Source organism: Lissotriton vulgaris, unplaced genomic scaffold, assembly GCF_964263255.1.
Source record: "Lissotriton vulgaris unplaced genomic scaffold, aLisVul1.2 SCAFFOLD_846, whole genome shotgun sequence".
In the NCBI taxonomy this organism is placed as follows: Eukaryota; Metazoa; Chordata; class Amphibia; order Caudata; family Salamandridae; genus Lissotriton; species Lissotriton vulgaris.
Genome location: NW_028254755.1, coordinates 661,639 through 685,877, shown reverse-complemented (window position 1 = coordinate 685,877; position 24,239 = coordinate 661,639). Strand labels below are relative to the sequence as shown.

Sequence of the window (24,239 nt, the reverse complement as noted above, 5' to 3'; positions counted from 1 at the left end):
AAAATGACAAAGTCCCCATTTTTGTACTTTTGCTCTTTGGCTGTTTGGGGGTCTTCTACTCGTTTTCTCCTGGGTTGACAGCTCTGGGGCCATTGCTGGGAATCTCTAATACCGGATAAAAGTGGTTTGGACAAAATCCACGCCGATTTTTATTTTGCTATTTCTGACATTTTGCTCAATGTAGCGTTTTCAGGGGCCTGTTTGGGGGGCTTCCTGGTGTTTGTGGGTGAGTTTCGGGGTCTGGGAGCACTGCTGGGACACTCTAATCTTGATTGCATTTGCTTTTCAGGAAATCCGTGGTTGCAAACCGGACCTATGGCCTAGCTACGCAGCGCGTTTGGACCGAAGGCCGAGAAATATTGCAAGTATGAGATTTTGCTTTTGGCCTGTTTGGGGGTGTTATGCTTCTTGGCGGGTGGGTTGGCGGGTCTTGGGGCATTCCTGGGAAGGTCTAATACCGGGTAGAAGTGGTTGGGACAAAATCCACGCCGATTTGTTTTTTGCTATTTCTGACATTTTGCTCAAATGAGCGTTTTCGGGGGCCTGTTTGGGGGGCTTCCTGGTGTTTGTGGGTGGGTTTCGGGGTCTGGGCGCACTGCTGGCTATATATACTTTACTTTGCAAGAGGTTTGAAGCAAATCCATGGTGGCAGAGGGGAGTTAGGGCCTAGCTGCAGAGCACGCGCGGAGTGATTTGGGAAATTTGGAAAAAAATGAATTGTGGCCACAGCTCACCAACCTGGCTTTAAGCTACTTGTCTTGCCCACTCGCAAGCGTGTCTTCTGAACGTGTTTTCAGTGCTGCTGGTGGCATTGTAACTTCCAAATGGAGCCGCCTCTCGCCCAAAAATGTGGAGAGGTTAACAAAGATCAAGATGAATCAGCACCTCATACCACCAGATTTCAGAGTACGAGAAAGCGCGCCGGATGAAGACGAGGTGGACAGCAACATAGATGAGGGAATTTCTACTCTGTCAGGTGACACTGAGCTCACCCTGCCTGAATTCGCAGAGTATGATGACAAAGCCTTATTCTTATTCCTGGACCGTGATACCGAGCCCTGAAAATGAGACAACAAATCAATAACTTTCTTTTTCGTCCTTATTCACTTTTATTCCTGTGTGTCTGTCTTTCTTTGTTGTGCACAGTTAATATATTTCAAACTTTAATCAGATAATCACAAAAACAAGCCCATCAGCAGAACTGTCTTCACTGGTTTGCTAATTGATTTGAAGGTGCCGCAGTCTGCATTCCTCAGGTTCACAAGTTCAGAAGAACATGCTCCTCTATCCTCCTCCTCCAGACTCCTATTTCCATCAAAGCAGAGGGCTGGTTTACGCCCAATGAAGAAAGACTCAGCACTTGTGGGGGTGTTGTTCTACCTCTTTGCAGGTGAGTTGACGGCTCTGGGACAATTGTTGGGAAGCTCTAATACCGGATAAAAGTGGTTTGGATCAAATCCGAGGCGCAAATTTTTTAGTGTTTTTGCTGACTTGCTTGCCTTTGAGGTGCTCTTAGGGGGGGTTCCGTCTGTTTGTGGGTGAGTTTCGGGGTCTGTCAGCACTGCTGGGACACTCTAATCTTGATTGCATTTGCTTTTCAGGAAATCCGTGGTGGCAACCCCGACTTATGGCCTAGCTACGCAGCGCGTTTGGACCGAAGGCCGAGAAATATTGTAAGTAGGAGATGTTGCTTTTGGCCTGTTTGGGGGTGTTATGCTTTTTGGCGGGTGGGTTGGCGGGTCTTGGGGCATTCCTGGGAAGGTCTAATACCGGGTAGAAGTGGTTGGGACAAAATCCACGCCGATTTTGTTGTTGTTGCTATTTTTGACATTATGCTCAATGTAGCGTTTTCGGGGGCCTGTTTGGGGGGCTTCCTGGTGTTTGTGGTTGGGTTTCGGGGTCTGGGCGCACTGCTGGCTATATATACTTTACTTTGCAAGAGGTTTGAAGCAAATCCATGGTGGCAGAGGGGAGTTAGGGCCTAGCTGCAGAGCGCGCGCGGAGTGATTTGGGAAATTTGGAAAAAAATGACAAAGTCCCCATTTTTGTACTTTTGCTCTTTGGCTGTTTGGGGGTCTTCTACTCGTTTTCTCCTGGGTTGACAGCTCTGGGGCCATTGCTGGGAATCTCTAATACCGGATAAAAGTGGTTTGGACAAAATCCACGCCGATTTTTATTTTGCTATTTCTGACATTTTGCTCAATGTAGCGTTTTCAGGGGCCTGTTTGGGGGGCTTCCTGGTGTTTGTGGGTGAGTTTCGGGGTCTGGGAGCACTGCTGGGACACTCTAATCTTGATTGCATTTGCTTTTCAGGAAATCCGTGGTTGCAAACCGGACCTATGGCCTAGCTACGCAGCGCGTTTGGACCGAAGGCCGAGAAATATTGCAAGTATGAGATTTTGCTTTTGGCCTGTTTGGGGGTGTTATGCTTCTTGGCGGGTGGGTTGGCGGGTCTTGGGGCATTCCTGGGAAGGTCTAATACCGGGTAGAAGTGGTTGGGACAAAATCCACGCCGATTTGTTTTTTGCTATTTCTGACATTTTGCTCAAATGAGCGTTTTCGGGGGCCTGTTTGGGGGGCTTCCTGGTGTTTGTGGGTGGGTTTCGGGGTCTGGGCGCACTGCTGGCTATATATACTTTACTTTGCAAGAGGTTTGAAGCAAATCCATGGTGGCAGAGGGGAGTTAGGGCCTAGCTGCAGAGCACGCGCGGAGTGATTTGGGAAATTTGGAAAAAAATGACAAAGTCCCCATTTTTGTACTTTTGCTCTTTGGCTGTTTGGGGGTCTTCTACTCGTTTTCTCCTGGGTTGACGGCTCTGGGGCCATTGCTGGGAAGCTCTAATACCGGATAAAAGTGGTTTGGACAAAATCCACGCCGATTTTTATTTTGCTATTTCTGACATTTTGCTCAATGTAGCGTTTTCGGGGGCCTGTTTGGGGGGCTTCCTGGTGTTTGTGGGTGAGTTTCGGGGTCTGGGAGCACTGCTGGGACACTCTAATCTTGATTGTATTTGCTTTTCAGGAAATCCGTGGTGGCAAACCGGACCTATGACCTAGCTACGCAGCGCGTTTGGACCGAAGGCCGAGAAATATTGCAAGTATGAGATTTTGCTTTTCGCCTGTTTGGGGGTGTTATGCTTCTTGGCGGGTGGGTTGGTGGGTCTTGGGGCATTCCTGGGAAGCTCTAATACCGGGTAGAAGTGGTTGGGACAAAATCCACACCGATTTTTTTTTTTGCTATTTCTGACATTTTGCTCAATGTAGCGTTTTCGGGGGCTTGTTTGGGGGGCTTCCTGGTGTTTGTGGGTGGGTTTTGGGGTCTGGGCGCACTGCTGGCTATATATACTTTACTTTGCAAGAGGTTTGAAGCATATCCATGGTGGCAGAGGGGAGTTAGGGCCTAGCTGCAGAGCGCGCGCGGATTGATTTGGGAAATTTGGAAAAAAATGACAAAGTCCCCATTTTTGTACTTTTGCTCTTTGGCTGTTTAGGGGTCTTCTACTCGTTTTCTCCTGGGTTGACGGCTCTGGGGCCATTGCTGGGAAGCTCTAATACCAGATAAAAGTGGTTTGGACAAAATCCACGCCGATTTTTATTTTGCTATTTCTGACGTTTTGCTCAATGTAGCGTTTTCGGGGGCCTGTTTGGGGGGCTTCCTGGTGTTTGTGGGTGAGTTTCGGGGTCTGGGAGCACTGCTGGGACACTCTAATCTTGATTGCATTTGCTTTTCAGGAAATCCGTGGTGGCAAACCGGACCTATGGCCTAGCTACGCAGCGCGTTTGGACCGAAGGCCGAGAAATATTGCAAGTATGAGATTTTGCTTTTGGCCTGTTTGGGGGTGTTATGCTTCTTGGCGGGTGGGTTGGCGGGTCTTGGGGCATTCCTGGGAAGCTCTAATACCGGGTAGAAGTGGTTGGGACAAAATCCTCGCGGAAAAGCCATTTGGCACTTTTTGTAACTTAGGGTTCGTTAGGGTTAGCCCTAGCAGCAGGATTGCATGTGTTTCGGGGTGTTCTAGATTTTTGCAACTGAGTTCTGGGATCTTAGAGCACTCGTGAGAATGTGTAATTTTGGTTGCAAGTCATTTGAAGAAAATCCATGGTGGGAAAGGGGGGATTTGGCATAGTTAAAGAAAGCCTTTGCCACTATTCTTAACTTAGGGTTCGTTAGGGTTAGCAGTATTTCTATTGCATGTGTTTGGGTGGGGGGGTTTTCGAGTCTTGGAGCGATGCTGGCTATGGATACTTTTGCTTGGTTGCTTGCAAGTGGTTTGAATGCAATCCACGGTGGGTAAGGGGGTACTTGGGCCTACTTTTACTTTCAAAGTACGTTTTGTCACCAGTTTTCTGCTAGGCCTCGTTTTTTGAGATTTGATTGGGGGTCTTCTACATTTTTGCGACTGGCTTTAGTAAGGGTCTGGGTGGGAGCACTGCTGGGAAGATCTAATTTTGTTCTAAAACACAGTTTACAGTACACCTAGCTTGAGGGGAAAGATCCGCTACATTAATTTGCCCATACTTATTTATCCTTCAAAAGGTGACTCAGAGTACGCACTTTCAAAAATATTGTACTGTCTACTAGGAAAATCAAAGTGTGACTTTTTGCACTCCACAGCCTACAAACCTTATATTTATTTATCAGTGGTGTTGTAATATTATATCACTTCCTGTTTTTCGTTGAATAATTACAGGCCGGGTTTCAGTCTGTGCAATGGGGAAAAAAGGATGGAGTCAGGCTTCACATTAGCGAGCCACAATTCAGCATCAGGCAGGCAGTGGACAGGGTGTCTTCTGGTGACCAACATCGATGGACGAAGCGTCGGCTGCAATGGAGGAGTGCCGCTAATAAGAGGATTTTTTTTCTGCAGGCAACTTACTTACCAAATTCAACAGGACAACTACAACAACATACAGATACAGTATCCTTTGTCTTTTTCTCTGACTGTGACTGCATTTCTTGGATCTCTCTCTGCTTCTAAATTGATCCCTTAACACATCACTTAGTCCACTCCACTATCACATCTGCACCACACATAGTCATTTGTAAGTGCTCCTACGTAATTCGCAAGTCGCAGCACGCCCCAGCCCGTAGAGGACTGGGATGGCCCCAATGATGAAGCATGTCACCAAGGGGCAACCCTGGTGAGTGAGGGGACACCTAGAAAAATAGCAATTTCTCCTTTTCTATCTACTATACCTTCCAGACCAACCCCATTGAGTGTTGTGAATGGATTTATAGTGACCAGCAAGGCTCTCAGGTATCTGGCAACAGAGACCTTATGTTGAATATAGTTATCAATAATTCCACACACGCCCTGTACTGTCGCATTCTTTCTTCCACAGTTGTCGAAAGTACTACTTACTTTTCACTGACATGCATGCAGTAGTGCATGCACTTTCAAAGATTGATGGATAGGTTTGTACCCAAAGATTTGTTTATGTTCAATTGTTTGTCCATGCAGTGCTTTTTTTACAGGGTGTCTGTGACCAACATCGATGGACGAAGCGTCGGCTGCAATGGAGGAGTGCCGCTAATAAGAGGATTTTTTTTCTGCAGGCAACTTACTTACCAAATTCAACAGGACAACTACAACAACATACAGATACAGTATCCTTTGTCTTTTTCTCTGACTGTGACTGCATTTCTTGGATCTCTCTCTGCTTCTAAATTGATCCCTTAACACATCACTTAATCCACTACACTATCACATCTGCACCACAGATAGTCATTTGTAAGTGCTCCTACGTAATTCGCAAGTCGCAGCACGCCCCAGTCCGTAGAGGACTGGGATGGCCCCAATGATGAAGCATGTCACCAAGGGGCAACCCTGGTGAGTGAGGGGACACCTAGAAAAAGAGCAATTTCTCCTTTTCTATCTACTATACCTTCCAGACCAACCCCATTGAGTGTTGTGAATGGATTTATAGTGACCAGCAAGGCTCTCAGGTATCTGGCAACAGAGACCTTATGTTGAATATAGTTATCAATAATTCCACACACGCCCTGTACTGTCGCATTCTTTCGTCCACAGTTGTCGAAAGTAGTACTTACTTTTCACTGACATGCATGCAGTAGTACATGCACTTTCAAAGATTGATGGATAGGTTTGTACCCAAAGATTTGTTTATGTTCAATTGTTTGTCCATGCTGTGCTTTTTTTACAGGGTGTCTTCTGGTGACCAACATCGATGGACGAAGCGTTGGCTGCAATGGAAGAGTGCCTCTAATAAGAGGATTTTTTTTCTGCATGCAACTTACTTACCAAATTCAACAGGACAACTACAACAACATACAGATACAGTATCCTTTGTCTTTTTCTCTGACTGTGACTGCATTACTTGGATCTCTCTCTGCTTCTAAATTGATCCCTTAACACATCACTTAGTCCATTCCACTATTACATCTGCACCACACATAGTCATTTGTAAGTGCTCCTACGTAATTCGCAAGTCGCAGCACGTCCCAGTCCGTAGAGGACTGGAATGGCCCCAATGATGAAGGTTGTCACCAAGGGGCAACCCTGGTGAGTGAGGGGACACCTAGAAAAAGAGCAATTTCTCCTTTTCTATCTACTATACCTTCCAGACCAACCCCATTGAGTGTTGTGAATGGATTTATAGTGACCAGCAAGGCTCTCAGGTATCTGGCAACAGAGACCTTATGTTGAATATAGTTTCAATAATTCCACACACGCCCTGTACTGTCGCATTCTTTCTTCCACAGTTGTCGAAAGTACTACTTACTTTTCACTGACATGCATGCAGTAGTGCATGCACTTTCAAAGATTGATGGATAGGTTTGTACCCAAAGATTTGTTTATGTTCACAATTGTTTGTCCATGCTGTGCTATTTTTTCTTGTCTCCCAAAACCTTTCCCAAAAAACCCCCGTACCCATCCATTTTTCAAACACTAACCCTCTTCCCCCGGGCTGTGTGGTTTTGATTGATGTGTGACTAAATTACAGCAATAAATCCACACACTTGCTGGGGAGGATAAGGTTATAGCAACAGGCTGGTGAAGAAATCCGAGGATATATTCTTACTCTGCTTGACAAAGACCCATGGCTAATGTCAAAGAACTTCAACCGAATTAGTAGTTATACTTTACCATTTGTTAGGCTACAATGCGGCACTGTTCTAGTGTACTTCTGTCACCTGCCATATTCTCTATTGTATCGTTGGATTGCTCAGGAGGACAAACCAGATTTCATTTTCTTTTTTTTCATAGGCATGCAACTGCCACTGTGTCACACCACTAGTACCACCGCTATGAGGAAATTTTATCCGCCCAGGATTGCCAACCTTATTCGCTGTTTCCCGTGGAGCCATCCCTGGGTCTAGCCCTACTTTCAAACACAAATTACAGGTAAGATAAGCGTTTGGTGGTTTGGGAGTATAATGGAGTATTAGGAGAGACGAGAGACTGACGGTAGTACTACTAAAGTCCTAGGACTCTTGAATTCACTTCACTTACTCTGTGAGAGGCACTTAGTGTTGAAAACATTTGGGCATTTACACTTAAAGGAAGAAAATGGAACTAAACTTTCAGGAAAACAAAGTCACTGTTAAACCCCCACCCACCAGGCAAGCAGTAAAAAACAGGTATGCTCAGATAAAGTTCGACAAAGTATATTTATATCCCTAACAAAATAATCTCCTGCAAGACCCTCCCTAACCCCAACGATTGTCCTTCAAAAGTCCCCAAAAACCCAACTCCCAATTCCCACCCCCCAAAAGTCTCTAAAAAAGGGGCAAGGGTCACTACGGGTGGATGCTGTTTACTTTTTGGGCCAGGGCATCATGCTCCTGGCGGAGCAAGGCGTGCTCTACGCGGACCCCCTCCAACACGTTTGTAGCGTGGTGGAGCTCCTGCTGAAGGCGGGACACCATCAGGGTACTGCGGCGCAGGCGTGCCTTCACTGCCCTGCAGGTGCAATGGCTGTGAGAGGCAACTGTTGTCCTTGCTGCTCAGCGGTGGCGTTTGGCTTTGGCAGCCCGGCTCTGTCTGGGTGGAGCACTGTGCTGGGTGGCAGCCCGTGGGGGCACGGAGGCCGATGCAGACGACGTTGTTGTTGTGGTCGAATGCACACTTTCTTCGTCCTCCAGGGCCACCAGCCGCCGATATTCCGCAACAGTGGCATCGATCCTCCGTTGCCGGGCCGCTCTAGCCAGCTCCTTCCTCCTTGTTGGTTTGGAAGGAGCATCTATATGAAGAAAGAAAGACATAGTCTGTAACCAATGCTCTTTAAGATTAACTCAATCATTTAGCAGAAATTTGTGTTGCAGTACAACTAGCAACTTGCAAGCGCATTACATAACTATTGAGGCCAGTATCTATCTAACCTCCCACTTCTTCATCCTTGCTCTAACATTAGTGGGAGTTTAAGGAACAAATTCTACGAGCACTATGGACTTCCATTGGAGTCGACTATGAAAGTACACCAGTCTTATTCTTCTTCTTGTCTCTTGTTTAGGAAAATTGGTACGTTATCTTCTGCAAGCCGGCATAATGCCAGCGCAGTGAACTTGCACCCGAGAAAAAGAGACGCACGCCATGATGAGTGACCTAGACTTGCGTTGCATTACTGTACCCGTCCAGTACATGCAGGTGGTAAAGCTCTTACTTTTCTTTTACGGGTGGCACTGAGAATACTCTGTTACAAGGGCTACTGCTTAATTAATTTAACTTTCACCCTACAGTGAAAATGAGTACTAGAAATGGAAAATTGAAGAAGATAAATAATCTGATTATCGATCACTTCACATGGGATGTTTTTGCTTATATATGGGATGACTTTAGGTGCTTTGCTTTTTATTGAGTGACCAGTGATACATCCACACATGAATGACTGAGTACTACTAAACTTATTAAGAGAGGTAGGGAGTGGCCAACGTAATAACCAGATCTATGCTGTGCTTGCAATACAAACTACTGCTACTATTGATGGTTGTATTTGGACAAAATTAAAACTTCTTTTCCTTGCCTTTCCTACACTGGAACGGACGTGCGGGTGCAGTGTTACATGCTCTTCAAAGTTACACTTAGTTCATCCACTGACCGTCCACTCTCTCTAGATCATGGGTACTCACAAACTTTCTCTCAGGGGCTAAATTTACAGTGTAGTTTGTGGCCGAGGGCCGCACTGGTGGGGGCGGAGTCAGAGGGGGCGGGGCTAAAGCAAAACGAAAACTTGTGACCATGAGGTTGCACACAGGTCCCTGCAGCAGATGCCTTCATCCACTGAGCCACCAGACCCAGCATTTACATACATCTCTCTCCCTCCTGCTCTCCCTCCTGCCCTCCCTCTCCATCTCTCTCTCCCTCCTGCCCTCCCTCTCCCTCCCCCTCTGTCATCTCACTGTGTGTGTGTCTGTCTGTGTCAGCCTTCAGCCCGGGCTGAGACCGCTTCCTCAACGTGCACACACAGACAACCACACCAAAGTACTTAACAGGTCTTTAAAAGACCATTAACATATTATTGAGGCTTTGTTTGTTGTAGCGCCCCTGCATCTCCACCCTGACAATCACTGCTTGCCCGGCTCCACAGAGCAGAGGCTTTGTTCTATTTCACCTCTTTGTGGCCCTGCATCTCCACTCTGTGGGGGCCGGGGGAGCAGTGATTGTCAGAGTGGAGATGCAGGGGCGCTAACAGGTGAAATACAACAAAGCCTCTGCTCTGTGGGGGCCGGGGGAGCAGTGATTGTCTGCAAGGTCTGCGCACCGCCAAGGAAGGCTTGCCGGGCCACCACCGGCCCGCGGGCCGTACTATGAGTACCCCTGCTCTAGATACACATATGCTATCTAAGAGTCAGATAGTAGCATGATTCAGGTATATGGACACATACAGTTTCTGTGTCACCCACCCAGGCTGTTGTCCTTCCACCCATCATTGCTTCATCATTCATCCAGCCATGCATCTCATATTCTTGCCTTCCCAGGCACGTCTTCAATCTCAATAAGTAAGGAATATATAAGAGCTTACCTCTGGCCGCCACCACCACCGTCTCAACTCTCACAGCCGCCGCCTCCTCCCCTGAAGAATTGCACTCCGCCTCCGTGTCGAGCACCACCACCTCCACGCTGGCCCCGCCACCAGATGTTCCACCTACAAAGTACATTTAAGAATGTTAGAATAAAGCACTCACTAGTCTTTGGTCTAGGAATGAAGACATGTGAAAACAATGTAATTTGTGACTGTCTACTTTAAAGTTAAAAAAAATGTCCCTTTTTCCAGGAAAGGTTGTCTTGCTGCACTTTTTGGCACAACTGATGAAGGCTGGTTTTTTAACACGCACCATTTTTCTCCACACAGACAGAAGATGGACTTCTAACAACAAGATCAAGTTGAAACCAGGTGAGAGCTCGGCTCGACCACAAGAAATGTCTTCAATTAATCGTCAGCACTAACCACTTTTCCATTATCAGTTAAACGTTTCGTTTTATTATGACTTCATTTTAATAAATGTGTTTACTTTTAATAAAGCTTTTAAACTTAAATAGACTCTGTGTTTTTTGTCCAGACTAGAGTGACTGAGCGAAAGGTTTTGCAATTTTTGCAAGCATGAGTCCAGATAGAACACTTCAAAAGACATTATGGACAATCCCAGAGGACTGCACTAAGTTGATAGAGCTATTGCTGACTAGAATGGGAGTTTCGCCAACCGTGCAATCTTAGTTAGCTACACAGACAGACTAATAAGAATAATCTAGTAATACCACAGGGAGTCATAGTAGAGGCAGGATAAGAATTTAGATACAGTCTACAAGAAGATCAAAGACGATTTTGAAAAAATCAAATGAGGAACGCTAGGAAAAATAGGTACTAGTCTAAAATGAAAACTTACTGGGGCCAGCAAAGGAGCCCTCGCCTGCCCGATCCTGGCCCTGTTCAACAGCATCCGCCGCCTACTGCTCCTGTGTCCTCCCCTCGCCCCTGGGGGGAGCTGACGTACAACATGAAAGAAAGAACAGAAAACATGGATGATTGTTGCTTGTCAATGTCAACCAAATCAAACATTTCAAAACAACAATAAAATATTTCCGCGAAATTACATTGATTAGGGTTAGTTTTCATTGATTTGCGGACCTGCGACTTCTAAAGTCACGTAACTCACTAAACAAAGTACTGAAAGGTTCACCTAGGACTGGCAGGCAGCAGTCCGCAGGCAAGACGCAAAGTGACAGACAAACTCCATTGTGATTTCAGTCAGATCAGTGACAACACTAACAGTTGCCTGCTACATAACCAGTCATTTAAATAGTCAAACTATCAATCCACCGCCACTATTTTTCTTATTGTCAGGGGTACAAAGGAAGGGGCAGATTTAAGCCCCTTGAGGCTCTTTTGCTCCATTCTTGCGTGACTTTTTTGACGCAGCAGCTAAACAAAAGAGGCGCCATGGTGCGGCGTATAATATTATAACAACGTGGCGCATTTGGGAGATGCATCCCGTTATAAAGCCCTGCGCCATCAGGGGGCGTTCCGGCGCAAGGGAGGGCATTCCTGCGCTGGAACACATCCTAAAAGTGGCTGAGGGAAATCTACAAAATTTCAATCAGTCACCTTTAGGACAATGATGCGTCACACAAACCCTGCACCTGCTTGAAGCAGACGTACGGCTTGATCCAGCATTGGGGAGATAGGGTACCCCAGAGCATTGCTGGAGCTGCGCCATCGTTGCGACGCAACTCCAGCAGTAAAGCTTCGGTGACGTTTTGGGCCCATGGTGCGCCGCATTGCAAATACGGCGCACCATGTTTGGTGGTTGTAGCGGGCCGCACAATTAATGGCGCATCCCTGCTACTTTGCAGGGATGCGACAGTAATTGCAATTCTGCCCCTTAGGGGCATACTTCGCCAGATCAAATGCGTCACGCAATACTACCCTTGCGACACGGCAGATGCGCCTCATTTACAATGCGGCGCGCCCTGGCGCAAGGGTAGGCACTTGCGTGATGCATCTCGTCACGTAAGAGCGGCACATCGCTGGAGTCACGTCGCCAACGCAATGCAACTCCAGTAATGCTCAGGGCCACCCAATACTTAACATGCTGTGTCAGTCCTTACGCCTGCTTCAAGCAGGCATAAGGAATTGAATTGACGTAGCAGCGTCGCAGAAGTGCCTGCGTTAAATCTTGTAGATTTCACGCAGGCACTTTTGCGAGGCACACAGCCGCCGGACCGCGCCCACCCTGCGTACTAGGAACACACCCATTGTGGCTTTATAACGTGACGCATCTCCCTAGATGCGTCACGCTGTAAATGACTCGCAGGGATGCGCCACGTTAACGTCGCTGTTGCGTCACGCAAGGCAACGTAAACGTGGCGCAAGGGGCTTGTAAATGTAATCTGCCCCCTAGTGTCTAGCATTACGCAGTTCTGTAAAGTACACTCATACATAATAGTTACTCAGGCCAATGAGACCACAAAATAGAAAACAAATAAGCATAGTAGCAACGCCACTGAGAAGGAGAGCGGTGCACCTGAAATGCACAGAAGATTTTGAAATATAATTTAACTACAATGTAATCGTCATCAGCGGCATTATTGGCTTGCTCCATGTAAAAAAAAAATATTTGCAATACAACAACACAGAGCAGGAGAAAACATAGTAGTGAGTGATATAGCTACTACTACTCACCAAGCCCGGGGATCTCCAAGCCGAGCTGGTCCAGCAGGTCGCGCTCCCGGTCCAGGAGGTCGGTCCAGCGGTGGGTGGCCTGGCTGTAGGTGCGCTGGACCCCGTAGAGGTGGGACATGGCCCAGCACACCTTCTCCCACCGCTTCCGGCGCTCCCGGATGTTGTAGCCGCCGGCCGCGATCCTGCCGCCTCCCGCGATGGTCCTGGGCAGGCGGCGCTGGACGAAGTAGACCAGCGCGCCCACTTCCTCCGGGCTGAAGATCTCCCGTCGCGTCTCCTGCTCCCCCCTCACTCGACCGCATGCTGTCCTGGCACGGGGTCCAGGACTCCTCCTCCCAGCCGCCGCTGCGGCCCTCAAGTGCCTGGGCAGCTTCACGGCGCCTGGCTTCACCATGGTCTGGGCAGGTAAGGTAGGAAGTAGAAAATTAAGAAGGAATAGGATAGGGAAGAAGAAAATAAAAGAGTTTAAAAAAGTAGTTTAAAAGTAAAGAAAAATAGCAGAAAAGACAAAAATATACAGCTAGGAAAAGAGAGGGATAGATAAGAAGCAAAACCGTTCAAAAAAAACTGAAAACAAGCAAAGGATGGCAAAGATAGCAAGAGGATTAAACACCATGCCCAGACACAGGAAATGAATGAAAAACAAGATGGCCGCCGCCCGTTCACGAGCGCGAAAGTAAGTTCGCACGAGATTTTCCTCGCGATCTCGTGCGAACTTGTACTCGCAATGCGCTAACTTCGCGAGATTTTACATAGAGGGCGGAAACGGAACTACGTCACGCAAACAAAATGGCCGCGCCCGTACTCGACCTTGGGGTAAATTTGCGTGTTGCGCTGCAAGCGGCTCGCGAATACTTAAAAAAAACTCGCGAAACAACAAGCCGCAAAAAAATATAAAGCTCATTCGCACGAATTGGCGGCTTCCGCGGTCGGTTTCGCACGACGCCGCGCCTCGCGAATAGCGCGAAAAAAACGAAAAACGATTTTTGCAAAAGCAATGAGCAGGTGCAAAAGGTCAACCTCATAATTTGTAACGATTCCCTGTAGTGCTTCCTGAGGGGGCCCTCCAGAATTCGGTTGCCTGCTTGCAACTATTGTGTGACCCTGCTCTGACCTTAACTGTATGCCACGAAGGTCCTGATTTACAGCTAAGGGAGCAGACAAGCAGGTGCCAGGCTGGAACTTCAAATTCAGTGACACATTAATTAGCCCCTAATTCATTATTGTCAGTTGGGGCAGGGCAGGTGTTGTTATTAAACTAACCCCAAATTAATTCATGTCAGTTCAAGCAGGGCAGGTGGGCTTGCTTTTCCCCCCCCCATCTTCTACAGTGATGATGAACTAGAGGGTGGCATTGATGTAACAGAGGGTGGCATGGGTCAAAGAGAGGGTGGCAGTGGTGAAACAGAGGGTGCTGGGAGGCTGTGATGATGAACCAGACGTAGAAACAACATAGTCGCGACCGTTGCGAGCCGACAAGTAAGTTCGCAATTGCGAACTACTACCAAATCCTCGCGAACTGGCAGAAACACTTGCGAACACACAAAAAAAAAATCCGCGGATTTTGCGGATTGCGAATTCGCAAATCCGCAAAATTCGCGAACGCCAGATTCGCAAAATTCGCCCATACTTACCCTGGGAAGACATGGCCTGGCAGTTATGGCTGGACTGTTCCCATGAGGCACAGGGTCAAGACTGATTTGCATATTTGCCATGTCTGTACTGGGGTGGCTTGTTGAGCAAATTAACGATGGATTAGACCCAGATCTGTGACTGGGGGCGAATGTTTTGCCATTGTGCAACATTCTTCCATCATCTTTTGTGGTTTGCAGTTCACCCTATGTGGGAAGGGTATTCCCAGACGTGGGTCCCGTGCTCACTAAGCCAATGGAATCAAGCTATCCTGGCTGAAGACGGCTGATAGCCTGAAACCGGTCCTAGGATTCTTGATTCCGGTCCTGGGAAGACATGGCTTGGCAGTTCGGGCTGGACTGTTCCCATGAGGCACAGGGTCAAGACTGATTTGCATATGGCCATGTCTGAACTGGGGTGGCTTGGTGAGCAAAATAACGATGGATTAAACCGAGATCTGTGACTGGGGGTGAATGTTTTGCCATTGTGCAACATTCCGTCCATCATCTTGTGTTGTTTGCAGTTCACCCTATGTGGGAAGGGTATGCCTAGACGTGGGTCCCATGCTTTCTAAGCCGCTGGAGTCAAGCTATCCTGGCTGAAGACGGCTGATACCCTGAAACCGGTCCTAGGATGCTTGATTCGGTTCCTGGGAAGACATGGCTTGGCAGGTCGGGCTGGACTGTTCCCATGAGGCACAGGGTAAAGACTGATTTGCATATGGCATGTCTGAACGGGGGTGGCTTGGTGAGCAAAATAACAATGGATTAAACCCAGATCTGTGGCTGGGGGCGAATGTTTTGCCATTGTGCAACATTCCGTCCATCATCTTGTGTGGTTTGCAGTTCACCCTATGTGGGAAGGGTATGCCCAGACGTGGGTCCCGTGCTCACTAAGCCACTGGAGTCAAGCTATCCTGGCTGAAGACGGCTGATAGCCTGAAACTGGTCCTAGGAAGCTTGATTCCAGTCCTGGGAAGACATGGCTTGGCAGTTCGGGCTGGACTGTTACCATGAGGCACAGGGTCAAGACTGATTTGCATATGGCCATGTCTGAACAGGGGTGGCTTGTTGAGCAAAATAATGATGGATTAAACCCAGATCTGTGACTGGGGGTGAATGTTTTGCCATCGTGCAACATTCTGTCCTCATCTTGTGTGGTTTGCAGTTCACCCAATGTGGGAAGGGTATGCCCAGACGTGGGTCCCGTGCTCACTAAGCCACTGGAGTCAAGCTATCCTGGCTGAAGACGGCTGATAGCGTGAAACCGGTCCTAGGATGCTTGGTTCTGGTCCTGGGAAGACATGGCTTGGAAGTTCCGTCTGGACTGTTCCCAAGAGGCACAGGGTCAAGACTGATTTGCACATGGCCATGTCTGAACTAGGGTGGCTTGGTGAGCAAAATAATGATGTATTAAACCCAGATCTGTGACTGGGGGTGAATGTTTTGCCATTGTGCAACATTCCGTCCATCATCTTGTGTGGTTTGCAGTTCACCCTATGTGGAAAGGGTATGCCCAGACGTGGGTCCCGTGCTCACTAAACCACTGGAGTCAAGCTATCCTGGCTGAAGACGGCTGATAGCGTGAAACCGGTCCTAGGATGCTTGGTTCCGGTCCTGGGAAGACATGGCTTGGCAGTTCGGACTGGGCTGTTCCTATGAGGCACAGGGTCATGACTGATTTGCATATGGCCATGTCTGAACTGGGGTGGCTTGGTGAGCAAATTAACGATGGATTAGACCCAGATCTGTGACTCGGGGCGAATGTTTTGCCATTGTGCAACATTCTGTCCATCATCTTGTGTGGTTTGCAGTTCACCCTATGTGGGAAGGGTATGCCCAGACGTGGGTCCCATGCTCACTAAGCCAATGGAGTCAAGCTATCCTGGCTGAAGACGGCTGATAGCCTGAAACCGGTCCTAGGATTCTCGATTCCGGTCTGGGAAGACATGGCTTGGCAGTTCGGGCTGGACTGTTCCCATGAGGCACAGGGTCAAGACTGATTTGCATATGGCCATGTCTGAACTGGGGTGGCTTGTTGAGCAAAATAATGATGGATTAAACCCAGATCTGTGACTGGGGGTGAATGTTTTGCCATGGTGCAACATTCTGTCCTCATCTTGTGTGGTTTGCAGTTCACCCAATGTGGGAAGGGTATGCCCAGACGTGGGTCCCGTGCTCACTAAGCCACTGGAGTCAAGCTATCCTGGCTGAAGACGGCTGATAGCGTGAAACCGGTCCTAGGATGCTTGGTTCCGGTCCTGGGAAGACATGGCTTGGCAGTTCCGTCTGGACTGTTCCCAAGAGGCACAGGGTCAAGACTGATTTGCACATGGCCATGTCTGAACTAGGGTGGCTTGGTGAGCAAAATAATGATGTATTAAACCCAGATCTGTGACTGGGGGTGAATGTTTTGCCATTGTGCAACATTCCGTCCATCATCTTGTGTGGTTTGCAGTTCACTCTATGTGGGAAGGGTATGCCCAGACGTGGGTCCCGTGCTCACTAAACCACTGGAGTCAAGCTATCCTGGCTGAAGACGGCTGATAGCGTGAAACCGGTCCTAGGATGCTTGGTTCCGGTCCTGGGAAGACATGGCTTGGCAGTTCGGGCTGGGCTGTTCCTATGAGGCACAGGGTCATGACTGATTTGCATATGGCCATGTCTGAACTGGGGTGGCTTGGTGAGCAAATTAACAATGGATTAGACCCAGATCTGTGACTGGGGGCGAATGTTTTGCCATTGTGCAACATTCTGTCCATCATCTTGTGTGGTTTGCAGTTCACCCTATGTGGGAAGGGTATGCCCAGACGTGGGTCCCGTGCTCACTAAGCCAATGGAGTCAAGCTATCCTGGCTGAAGACGGCTGATAGCCTGAAACCGGTCCTAGGATTCTTAATTCCGGTCCTGGGAAGACATGGCTTGGCAGTTCGGGCTGGACTGTTCCCATGAGGCACAGGGTCAAGACTGATTTGCATATGGCCATGTCTGAACTGGGGTGGCTTGGTGAGCAAAATAACGATGGATTAAACCGAGATCTGTGACTGGGGGTGAATGTTTTGCCATTGTGCAACATTCCGTCCATCATCTTGTGTTGTTTGCAGTTCACCCTATGTGGGAAGGGTATGCCTAGACGTGGGTCCCGTGCTTTCTAAGCCGCTGGAGTCAAGCTATCCTGGCTGAAGACGGCTGATACCCTGAAACCGGTCCTAGGATGCTTGATTCGGTTCCTGGGAAGACATGGCTTGGCAGTTCGGGCTGGACTGTTCCCATGAGGCACAGGGTCAAGACTGATTTGCATATGGCATGTCTGAACGGGGGTGGCTTGGTGAGCAAAATAACAATGGATTAAACCCAGATCTGTGGCTGGGGGCGAATGTTTTGCCATTGTGCAACATTCCGTCCATCATCTTGTGTGGTTTGCAGTTCACCCTATGTGGGAAGGGTATGCCCAGACGTGGGTCCCGTGCTCACTAAGCCACTGGAGTCAAGCTATCCTGGCTGAAGACGGCTGATAGCCTGAAACTGGTCCTAGGATGCTTGATTCCAGTCCTGGGAAGACATGGCTTGGCAGTTCGGGCTGGACTGTTACCATGAGGCACAGGGTCAAGACTGATTTGCATATGGCCATGTCTGAACTGGGGTGGCTTGTTGAGCAAAATAATGATGGATTAAACCCAGATCTGTGACTGGGGGTGAATGTTTTGCCATTGTCCAACATTCTGTCCTCATCTTGTGTGGTTTGCAGTTCACCTAATGTGGGAAGGGTATGCCCAGACGTGGGTCCTGTGCTTACTAAGCCGCTGGAGTCAAGCTATCCTGGCTGAGGACGGCTGATACCCTGAAACCGGTCCTACGATGCTTGATTCCGTTCCTGGGAAGACATGGATTGGCAGTTCGGGCTGGACTGTTCCCATGAGGCACAGGGTCAAGACTGATTGGCATATGGCCATGTCTGAACTGGGGTGGCTTGGTGAGCAAAAAACAATGGATTAAACCCAGATCTGTGACGGGGGCGAATGTTTTGCCATTGTGCAACATTCCGTCCATCATCTTGTGTGGTTTGCAGTTCACCCAATGTAGGAAGGGTATGCCCAGACGTGGGTCCCGTGCTCACTAAGCCACTGGAGTCAAGCTATCCTGGCTGAAGACGGCTGATAGCCTGAAACCGGTCCTAGGATGCTTGATTTCGGTCCTGAAAGACATGGCTTGACAGTTTGGCTGGACTGTTCCCATGAGGCACAGGGTCAAGACTGATTTGCATATGGCCATGTCTGCACTCGGGTGGCTTGGTGAGCAAAATAACAATGGATTAAACCCATATCTGTGACTGGGGGTAAATGTTTTGCCATTGTGCAACATTCCATCCATCCTCTTGTGTGGTTTGCAATTGAGAATTATGGCCAGATTTGATTGATATGGCGGTTATTTTCAGACCAGAGAGCGACCATAATCCCCTTGTAGTGTCTATGCGGAATTCCGCCTCTAATATTTCGGAAGTACAGCTTAATAGACTTGATAACATAGAGGCCTGGTTGACGAACGACACCAGATGTCTTGAATGGTGTAAGGTAGTATTAGACCCGGCTAAGTTGCAAGCAATGAATTCTTTGGTAGTAAATTATACCACTTCCCTTCAGGTTGATGTTGCAACTGGGCTGTCTAGGGACGGAGCTGCTAATACATATGAGCATCTTTTTAATCAATTAAAGGAATTTTTTTATTACACATAACACAAAAGGCCCTGCTCAAGTCAAGAGTAAAGCAGCACCCTGGTATAATTCAGACTGTTGTGCTGCTTACAAATTTTTAGCAATTGCAATAAGGAATAAGAATCTGGCTTGGATAAGAGAACAGCGTCAGGGCTATAAGTTATCCAAACACAAGGCACAACGAGATTGGGACGAGGCACACTGGACTGAACTTCAAAATGCCTGTTCTGGTAGGGACATGTCACAATTTTGGCATCTGGTGAAATGGGGGAGCGGGGCTCCTGCTAAAGCTCCCACCAATCATGTGGTCCTGGACCTGTGGGTTTCACATTTTAAAAGCTAATTTGCAAATAACCCTTGTTCACAGGACACTTTTGTGATGCCATTGTCACCCCCCCACTTAGTATCTCTAGCAAGGTAGTAGAAGTAGCATTGCTTAAAGTTCCAAAAGGGAGGGCGCCGGGTCTAGATTGCATTCCTGCCCCATGGATTCAATATATCCAACTTCTAATCAATGCCATTGATCAAGGGGGTGCGGTCCCTAGTTCCTGGGCTGGTGCGGTTATTCTCCCAATCTTTAAAAAGGGGATCGGCCATTGCCAGGAAACTATAGACCGATCAGCTCGATTGATTGTATTCAAAAAGTGGTAGCTAGAGTGATACTGGGGCAATTACAGACATGGTCGGATGACTGTCACATCTTATCAGACCTTCAAGCTGGTTTCAGGCAAAGGATTAGTACAGTGGACCAGGTGCTAAGGTTTATTCTTATCTACTGGTGCACTGTTACTCTGGGGAAAGGTGCTATCTACGCAGCATTCGTGGTTCTAAGATCCGCTTTTGATCTAGTTCCTCGCCCCAAAATGTGGCATAGTCTGCTAAAGCTGGGTATACCCCTGGAAATCCTGTCATTTATAATCAAACTACATACTGATAACTATGCCCAGGTTATGTGGGATCCGGCTGGGTATACTACAGATAAATTCCCTGTTGAAAAGGGGGTTAGGCAGGGGTGTGTCTTTGCACCCACCTTATTTTCCATCTACATAAACGGGGTTATGACATACTATGAAGATTATCCAACGGACGCCCCAAGTTTAGGTGGGAAAAAGATACCACTCCTGATGTTTGCCGACGATACTCTGACAGTATCAAAAACAAGACGGGTCTCCAACGTGTCCTGTCTCGCTTTGAGGAGTTCTGCGTGGACCATGACCTTGTGGTCAATTTTGACAAAACTAAGTTTATGGTCCGCCAAATCTCTTCAAAGCCTATCAGAGCAGTAAGGATGCAGGAAGGTCCATTGGAACTGACGGAGACATTAACATATCTTGGAGCAACACTAGATAAAAAGATGAGCTGGAAACCTCAAATTGATTGTTTATTGGTTAAACACGCTCAACATTCGGGGGCGTTGATTAGGGAATTTAATCATTCCCACACCAAACCGGTGGCCCCAGTTCTCCAGATATATAACTCCAAAGTTAGTGCGGCCATTTTGTACGGTTCTGAGTTGTGGGCATATGTGAACCTAGAGGCATTAGTAGTAAGTTAAAACAAATTCCTAAGATCTGTAACAGGTTTGCCGCAGTCTACCCCCCTAATTCTGCTATATTTTGATCTGGGTTGCCACTCACTAAGAGATGTCGCCCGACTTAGATCAGTCTTATATTGGAGAAGACTCTGGGTGACCCCGGAAATAATCTCATTTGCATTGGCGGCTCAGGAGATTCGTGATTTGGATGTGTACAATAAAATTGAGTGGTTTAGGGGCATTAAATTTACCCTTACCGAGCTGGGCTTGGTTCGGTTGTGGTCCCACCCGGAGGGAAGTGTATTTCCTACAGAAAAAGAGCTCAAGATGTTATACTGGAACTGGATGTATACCTGCCAGTTTGCATCTATTAGTAGCTCCACTCTCTCTAGCACCTTCTTATACTTAAAGTCAGAACCCCGATTTGAGCGATATTGGGACCTAATTACTTCTACTTGTGACCGCAAGCTTTTTCACCAATTCAGAGCTGGTAGCCTACCAACCAAGGCCTTTACTTCTAAATGGTTTGGGTCTACAAATAGCAATAGTAAATGCCCATTCTGTCCAGATAGGGTAGAAACGGCGGCCCACAACTTATTTGCATGCCCTGCTTACTATAACTCGAGACGCTATTGGATTAAACCCATCTGCATTTCGATGGGGACTAGGGATCACAGTGAGGCATATAGATTATTTAAATCTGCTGTGGACGGCCCCTATGTGGTCGCCCTAGCCAAGTTTCTGGGCCGTGTGGGTCACACGTTGGTTTGAAGGAGAGTCCCTGTAACCTTTACTATGTGTCACTTCAGAGTTGTACATATATTTAATTGTTGTTTTAACCTTTTGATGTATTTCCAATTATGAACTGCTTCTGGCCCACAGAAAAGGAAGGTTTTTTATCTATATCTTATAATATTTATAGCTTTAAATGATCATTTTGGGTCTCTCCTCCCAGTCTTATGTATTGGAATAGTGCGATGTAATGCTCTCTGATTATTCCCCCAATTTTGTATTCTGTATTTTTATATATCTGTGTTGACTTTTGTGATTTTTGAAATCGAAATAAAGAAATGAAAGTAAAGCATAGTCTTTGCATTCTTTTGCATGATAGATGAAGGGTTCCCTTGAGATGTCTCATCACTTGATAAAACCGGGGCCTCTTGCACCTCACTACTTCTTGCATCTTCCTGTTCAATATCTGCTGAAACCTGATTGGGTTAGTGGCAACAATAATTGAGACACCTCCGGAATGTTCCTTGCCGCACACACAAACGATGCTTGCAACTGCTTAACCTGGGCAACTCCTGAGGGTGCTGCTGCGCCCTTGGCCATCATAAAGGGGATATTCCATGACTTCTCTGGGCTTCATTAAGCTTTGCTTCTAAATCTGACTGGAAGAGATCACCCCAGTTATCTGACTCCTAGGGTTCTGGATGGGCTCATAGTAGTTTCTCCCAGCGTCCCCTCCAAGTATTGCTGGCCCTCAACAATGCTTACACCTTCTCCGTGCTCCTTGGTATTGCTAGGGAGTGTGTAATGTTTTGGGCGGTAGCATTGTGATTTGCTGCAGCTGTAGCTTTCACTACTCGCTTTTTGACCCATTGGGCCAGAACAGATGTATCAAAATGGGTCGTGGTTGTAGCACCAGAGACCAGAGTCCTAAGAGTGACTTCACATTATTGCGCTAGACACCTGTTCTTCAATCTTGCCCTCCCCCTTGCTTATCCACTGTGATAATAGCAGATGAAACTAACAGGCTCCCATGAGAGTTCTTACAGGTGTGGCCCAACCAGAGACCCTCTACTGGATAGTGCTACCAGGCCCTGCAGAGATAAAAAAAAACAGAACACATGCACTTACCCCTGATGAGAAACCTGGTGGCCATATCACAGCATGTAGGGGACCCAGTCTCTCAAGGGCAAGGACATCAGAAGCACAGGAATGAGGATAAGGAATGAGGATGGTATCCAACTTCTCTTGAAATAGAAACTCCTTTTCATTATCAGTCTTTTTTTTTACACAATCAGCCAGTGGGGAGATAGCAGTGAGTGGTGCTTTGTGATTTGTGACGCTATCTTCACCTAAAAGTATGAAAACTCATACCTACTGATCAGACTTTTTTCATTTTATTGTCATTTTATTTGCTAAAAATTACTCTATTTTTATAAATTGGTCCGGGATTTTTCTTGTGATGTTTTATCACTTTATTAGTGTATGAGTGCTGCATAAATACTTTTAACATTGCCTTTAAGTTAAGCCTGTCTGCTTTTGTGCCAAGCTACTAAAGGGTTACTCAAAGGTTAATGTAGGTTCTTTTGTGGTTGACCCTGAGATGGATTGTATGTATAATTGAGTGGGGCTTTCACCCCTCTCAAATGATTTCTTACATTTGTGCTTATTGGTGGGCTCATATACTTGTTTGTAAAGTGCCACTCAGTGAGAGGTGCAAAACCAAAGATTCCCCCAACAATTTGCCATCAGACTGGACTTCTTTTTGATTGGTTTTTGTTTCCTTTTTTTGTTCCAAAGTCATTCCTGCCTCATACATGTGCACCTGTGAAACTTGTTTGTAAAAATTTAAGAAAACCTGAGCAACATTGAGGGTGACACTATGGTGGATATGAAACAACTTTGTAGGGAGTGCCAATGTATAAGCGCTCAAAAAAGCAGATGCATATAGCACTCAGGACCTGGGTGCTACAATCTGTAGTTCAGGGAATATAAGAGGAGCAGGGTGAATAGAGAAAAATAGAGGAGAAGGAAAATGATCTCACCCCGGTCCCAGAGCAGCAGCAGGAGGAGGAGAACACCTCGACCACAAGACTGAGGTTCTGTGCCACAACAGGAAGTATTGTGTCCTTCAGCAAACTGTCCAGAGGAGATGGTGCACAGGAGACCTGAAAGGGAATCCAGGCTGCAGCTGGCCATGCTGAAGCTGACTGCAGGGGAGAAAAGAGTGGGGCAGCAAAGGAGGAAGTTGGCTGGGAAAAGGGCCTTGGAGGAGAAAAAAGGTCCAGCAGCAATGGTGGCAGTGACAACCGGGTGTCCACTAGAGATAATACGGTCCACATACCCAAGGATCTGGTGACTAAGGGCCAGATGTATCAAGATACCCTTTTGCGATTCTCAAATAGCCATTTATGAGAATCTCTATTTAAGAATTGCAAAATGGTATGTATCTAGAAATTCGCAATTTTTTTGCGATTTCTTAAAATTCCTTAATTGCAATTAGCAAATTGCTAATCGCAATAAAAGAATAATTTCCCATTCATTTCTATGGGCCAGGAGGCTCATAGGAATGAATGGGAAGTTATTCTCAATTAGCGATTCGCAATTTGCTAAATGCAAATTGAGAATAATTTCAAGGGTGCAAGGGTGTCTTAAGGACACCCTGCTGCACCCCTTAAATTTACATGTGTGCGCATAAGGCGCACATATTTGCCCTAAGGGCATGTATGCGCGTCACATGGAACCTTTACAAATGCCAAAAAGTGCATTTGTAAAAGAAATCGCAAATTACCACCAACTACGAGTTGATGGTAATTTGCGATTTCTTAATGTGGATTTGCAAAAAAAAATGCTTGATGCATAGCATATAAGGAATCTCAAAATTGCGATTCCTTAAATGCTTGAGCAAAATAAGGAATCGCAATTTTTGCGATTCCTTATTTAGCGATTTTGCTCATACATACCAAAACACAGTTTGAGATTCGCAAACGC

The 24,239-nt window shown here is 47.0% G+C and overlaps 1 protein-coding gene across 1 annotated transcript in view; it reads right to left on the bottom strand.

Annotated features, from left to right (window-relative positions):
• The window catches only part of LOC147659421 (cytochrome P450 2G1-like), an 804,706-nt gene that overhangs the window by 158,182 nt on the left and 622,285 nt on the right, over positions 1 to 24,239 (bottom strand). The window lies entirely within an intron of this gene.